The sequence below is a fragment of the Triticum dicoccoides genome, chromosome 3A (assembly GCF_002162155.2).
Source record: "Triticum dicoccoides isolate Atlit2015 ecotype Zavitan chromosome 3A, WEW_v2.0, whole genome shotgun sequence".
Lineage (NCBI taxonomy): Eukaryota > Viridiplantae > Streptophyta > Magnoliopsida > Poales > Poaceae > Triticum > Triticum dicoccoides.
This window is the reverse complement of record NC_041384.1, coordinates 122,314,709-122,320,691: the sequence shown is the minus strand read 5'-3', so window position 1 is coordinate 122,320,691 and position 5,983 is coordinate 122,314,709. Positions and strand designations below refer to the sequence as shown.

Genomic DNA, 5,983 nt, shown 5'->3' with positions numbered 1-5,983 from the left:
TATGGACCTATGTATATCGAGAGTAATCATCAACAATGACAAAGCCATATAAGGATGCAGGATTGGTAAATGTGGCATAGTGGGTAGGGCCAAAGAGATCCATGTGAAGCAATTCAAATGGTCGAGTAGTAGTCATGATAGTCTTCGCTGGATGCTTGGCCTTGGTCATCTTTCTAGCTTCACAGGCTCCGCATTAGTGATCCTTGAGGAATTTGACATTTTTAATGCCAATGACATGCTTCTTCTTCGCAAGCGTGTGCAGATTCCTCATGCCAGCATGACCAAGTCGTCGATGCCATAACCAGCCTTCTGAAGCTTTTGCAAGTAGACATGTAGCAGGTCGTGGTCCTTGCTTTTGCCTTTGTCAGCATAGGTGATGTGCTTCAAATGTGATGGAGATAAAGCAGGGTCCATCAATAAGCTCCTGTCACCAGTCATGTGATTTGTACATCCACTATCGAGGACCCACTCAGTGGCTTTGGGTTGATCATCCTACAGATGAATTAGTGCAACTTACGAACTCATATACTTCATCAGTGAAGAATATGACATCAATTTGATCAGACAATAGAACAGATAAAACAGTATGAGGATGTGAGAAATGAAAATTCATTTCTTCATGATTAGCTTGTGTCCTTTCAAGCATATTCAGGTCTTCAGCAAATTCATCAAACATTTAAGTTTGTCTGGAGACCGGACCCTGCATAAGAGGTTAGTTCTTTTTCTTCACCACCCACATCTGAAGGGGTGGCAAAGAGTTCATCATTCTACGAGATCCATAAGAGAAAGGTGGCATAGATGCCAATCCACTTTGTTTCACATAAGAGTGGTTAGGGTAAGCATAAGAGTAAGCAGAAAAATTCTTCGAGGACTTATGAACATAATGATTTGAAGAATAATGCACATATCCATAATCCTTAGATCTTCCCTGCGAAACAGACGGGTTAGCACGGTGATGTTCATATGAGGACTTTGATCCTTTTGAGGAATTTGATCCATGTGAGGAGTTTGGTCCGTATGAGGACTTGGATCCATATGAAGAATTTGGTCTGGGGTTCCTATTCTTCACAGGTGGTGTCACGATGACATTCACCTGAAGATTTTCAAGGCACCTTTTGGGAACCCAGATTTTCTTCATAGGAGGACCGTTCCTGCAGTTAGTGCCAACATATCTAGCAAATCCTTCACCATTCTGATTTTTGAACAGTTTATAGTTGGAGTCAATTGACTCATCAGAAGAATACGAAGATTCACATGTAAAGCCAGATAAGGTAGATGGATCCACTGAAGGTCCCTTTGAAGCAACCCATGAGGTTTTGGGATACTGCACAGGTTTCTAGTAGCTCGCATCAACATTGATTTTCCTTTCAAAGGCAATACCCTGTTTCCTAGGGTTCCTGTTGAGAATCTGCCATTTAAGCACATCACAAAGAGCCTTATGCCCTTTGAGGCTTTTGTACATGCCTGTCATATACAATTCCTTCAGCCCTGCATCATCAGTAATACTAGCAATGTCCTCAGATGAGGAATTAGTGATAACAAAGGCAGTTGAAGAAATTGCAGCAATGTAAGTATTTGAGCATTCAGGTGAAGAATTAGCAGTTTCACGTTCAATGCACTTCAAACATGGAGGAACAAATTCATCTTGAGTAGCGCTGATCTGTTGAGCGAGTAATGAATCACGCTCCTTCTGAAGATCTTCATAACTCACTCTTAACTGCTCAAGGTCTTGCTTTCTTTGAAGAAATTCATAAGAAAGCTTCTCATGATTAGATAGGAGAGTGTTATGATGACCTTGAAGATTGTCAAACTTGGACTGGAGTGATTTTCAGTCAAGATTTTAGTGCGATCCATTTCCTCACCCAACATATCATCGCTTTTATCTAGCATATTCTGAACTTTTTCCAAAGCTCTTTGTTGTTTAGTGGTAAGGGAAGCAAGTTTGACATAACTGGGTCCAAATTCATCACCAGATTCATCATCACTGGACTCAGATAAGTAGCATTCAGTTACCTTGGCACCTTTCGCCATAAGGCATGGTGTAGAGGATGATGATTCTAGATTGAAAGTCATAGCCTTGCGCGATTCCATGAGGTCCTCGAACCAGGGTTCATGGCGAGATCGATGATTTTCATAGACCTCAGAGAGTCGGTCCCAGATGAGTTTCGCATGGCTGAGATGCATAACGTTCCTGAACTGGTTTTGTGGCAAGCTGGAGCAGATGATGTCCTTCGCTGTGAGGTTGAGTAGCGTGTACTTGCGAATATCATCAGCCTCCGCCATCTTACATAGGTCAGTAAGACCAATTTCGGTGACGGTCTAGAGTTTGCTATTCATCGCCATGAGGTGCTTCTTCATCATGGCGTTTCACTTGGGATAATCATGACCGTCAAAGATGGGGCATGTCACAGTCTTCATTCCTGCGGTCGACATAATTAAAACACCAGGCGGTTAAACCAAAATCACATAGAACAAGGGAGTACCTTGATCTGATACTAATTGAAAGTGTGTTATATCGACTAGAGGGGGGTGAATAGGCAATTTTTAGGAATTCTTCACTGAGGAATTTCAGAGTGAGGAAATTCCTTAGCGGAGAACTACTTGTAGCGGAATAAGTACTCAGAAGTAAACATAACATAACAGAACATAAGCATGGTCATCATGATGAAATGAAGACAAGCACAGAGTATGGAAAGCGTAAACACATGATGACACAGGATGAAGACAACAGACTGAAGAAATTGAACTGAGGAAATTTAGAAAGTCTTCAGTCAAAGTCTTCAAACAGATATGAACAAGCACTCAACACATAACTAAGGAAATTGAAGGGTTGAGGAAATGGAACCAGGTAGCTTGGTGAAGACAATGATTTGGTAGACCAGTTCCAACTGCTGTGATAGTTGTACGTTTGGTTAGGGCGGCTAGGTATTTAAACCTGAGGACACACAGTCCCGAACACCCAGTCCTGAACACGCAGTTCAGAACACTCAGTCCTCACCGTATTCCCCTTGAGCTGTGGTCACACAGACCTCACCCAATCACTCGTGGTAAGTCTTCAGGTGACTTCTGAACCTTCACAGACTCGGTCACTCGGCGATCCACAATTCCTCTTGGATGCTCTAGACCATGACGCCTAACCGTCTGGAAGATGCACAGTCTTCAAAGGTAACAAGCGTCGGATCCACGCAGGATCAATCTCTTCAGTGATGCTCAATCACTTGGGGTTTGTAGGTGTTTGGGTTTGGGTTTTCCTCACTTGATGATTTTCACTCAAAGTCCTCGGAGGATGGGATGCTCTCAAATGAAAAGTGTCAGTTTCTCTCGGAGCAGCCAACCAGCTAGTGGTTGTAGGGGGCGGCTATTTATAGCCTAGGGAGCAGCCTGACATGATAAGACATAAATGCCCTTCAATGATATGACCGTTAGGTGGGTACATATTTTAGGACAGCTGGCACAAGGCACAACAATGGTCGGAAATTTGAGTATCAAATTCCTCAGGGCTATCATGTTCCTCACTGTGTAGGCAATCCGCACTGACGAATTCCTAACTCCTCAGTCAGAACAAATTCTTCAGAGACCAGAAGAACTTCGTCTCTGTCACTGAAGAATATGACTGAACTGTATGAGATTTCCAATGGCTTCACTCGTAAAGATTGGTAGGTGTAGGATTTTGAGTTGAGCATCACATGGAAATTTTTCCTTAGTATTTCCTCGACCCCCTTTAACAGAACGGTGTTTCCTATGACTCAAGAAAGAGAAAATGAAACTAAGAAAACAAAAGTCTTCATGCTTCATGTTCATCAAATGAATACCAAGTCTTCAAGGTCACACCAATTTCTTCACTTTCAAAGTCTTCAGAAAGTCTTCAGAAATCCAAAGTCTTCAGTCAAAGAACTTCATTTTTAGGGGTTGACTTTCTCTGGAAATAGCAAACTCCTCACAGACTTATAGACCTGTGTACACTCACAAACGCATTAGTCCCTTAACCTATAAGTTTTCAATACACCAAAATCACTAAGGGGCACAAGATGCACTTACAAAATGCCGCTACTTTGCATGGCTCGTCATCCGCAATAGGTGATGGACATCCAACTGGCTAGCAAGACGTGGACTGGACCATCAAGACAGATGTCGCTTGTGTGATCAAGAGGAGACCATGAACCATATTATGCTGCATTGCGTGCTTGTGAGAGAGGTGTGGATGGCGATCCTGCATTCATTGGGCAAGCAGGAGTGGATGCCAACGGCCGGACAAAGCCTCGAGAATTGATGCACGGACAAGGGAGATACAACGCAGCAAAGAAGAGCTCTTGTGGCAATATTCATTCTTATCACGTGGGAGATATGGAAGCATCGCTATGACATAGTCTTTGACGAATCATCACCATCCAAGAACTACATCATACTTCGGATAGGTAAGGAAGGACGAGCGTGGAAACAAGCGAGACTACTAAAAGAAGACACGGATGCATTCTTTAGTGCGGTGGAAACATGGGCTAGAACAACAAGTTAGGTCATAGCTGAGGTGGAAGTGAAAGTGGTAACCAAACTCCTACGTGGCTATCTATTTGGTACATTCATGTCCGTTTGCACCATAGAAACAAACGACAAAATCCATCGAGGCATCCTCAAATTACGTTCGCCCGGTGTTTGTTTGGGCGCATTTTCAGTTCAAATTTGCGTCAGGACTACGTCCGCGTCCACACGAACGGCCGTGCGTCCTATTTAAATGGACACGCATGCGCCTGGGCTCGCACGTCAACGAGAGGTGGAGGTCTTTTTTTAGCTGACATGGGAGGGCCGTCCGGTGTAGTCCACTTCTCCCTAGTTTTATGTTCTTTTGCCCCCATTCGCCCGAGAAGCAAAGTTCTTTGGCAAGCTCAAGCATAACCGTGAGGCGGCAGCCGCAAGGCCAGCAACAAACTTCACCATTGCGCGCGCCTACGCTGTCCGGGGGATGCCAGCCTCAGCGCCCCCATGTTTCTAGCCTACCGACACAATTAACATCTGTTCTGGTTTAAAATAGTTTTTTGAAACTATCTCAAGACCAACATAAGAGCATTTCCAGCCGCGCCCCAACAGGCCCTCCTCAGGCGATTTTTCAGCGTTGGCGCCCAAAAATCGGCCCACTCGCGCTCCCAGGAGGCCGTTTTTGCCAGTTTGGGCTAAAACTGGCGCTGACGGACCCAGGCCGAACCCGGCGCACTGGGGGCGCTGGGGCGAGCGATTTTTGCGCGAGAGAGTCGTGGACCCGCTGAGTCAGCGACACGCGCCTTGTCTTCCCTCAGAACGCCTCGGTTTCTCGCAGGGAATCAATGGCAAGCCTGCTGCCGGTCAGCCTTGCCATTGATTCCTCACGGGCGGCGCGTCACGGGAACGCCTCCCCTTCTGCCACACGTACACACGGCGCAGGGCTATAAAACCAGCACCCCTTGCCTGTGGCCACACCAGCCGCTGCCGAGCTCTGCCTCTCTCCCCGTCCAGTGACGTTCCTCCCCTTCCCTCTCGGCCCAAGCCCAAACCGATGGCCGAGCGCCTGGCGATGCGGCGGCGGCCAACGGCTTCGGCTGCCGCTCGCTCCACGAGTGGGAGACGTACCTCTTCTTCGAGGCGAATATCCCGGCGCCACCGGACATGCGCGTCGGGCTGACGGGGTGGAGGCTCAACAACGGGGGCGTCCCCATCCCCCTGATGCCTGACGTCGATGCCCGCCCCGTCATCTTCACCACCGAGGTCGACCGCGTGCGGGCATCCCTGGCAGAGGAGCAGCGTGCCCAACCCCAGTACGCCGCCGACAACCACGCGTCGTGGGCGGCGTAATTCCAGCGCCGGCAGGCGTAGCGACTGGCGTCCACCAACGGGGCAACGGTGGTGGGGGGCACCAAGAACAGCAAGGCGCGCCGCCCATGGTGGGGCGCCCCCGGCCGCACCCTCCACAAGGTACTCCAGTACCTCGAGGGCGGCAATGACCCGCCACTGGCAT

At 47.3% G+C, this 5,983-nt stretch overlaps 1 pseudogene; it reads right to left on the bottom strand.

Annotated features, from left to right (window-relative positions):
* Positions 1-648: 648 nt before the first annotated feature.
* LOC119272057 lies at positions 649-2,418 on the bottom strand (annotated as a pseudogene).
* Positions 2,419-5,983: the final 3,565 nt, after the last annotated feature.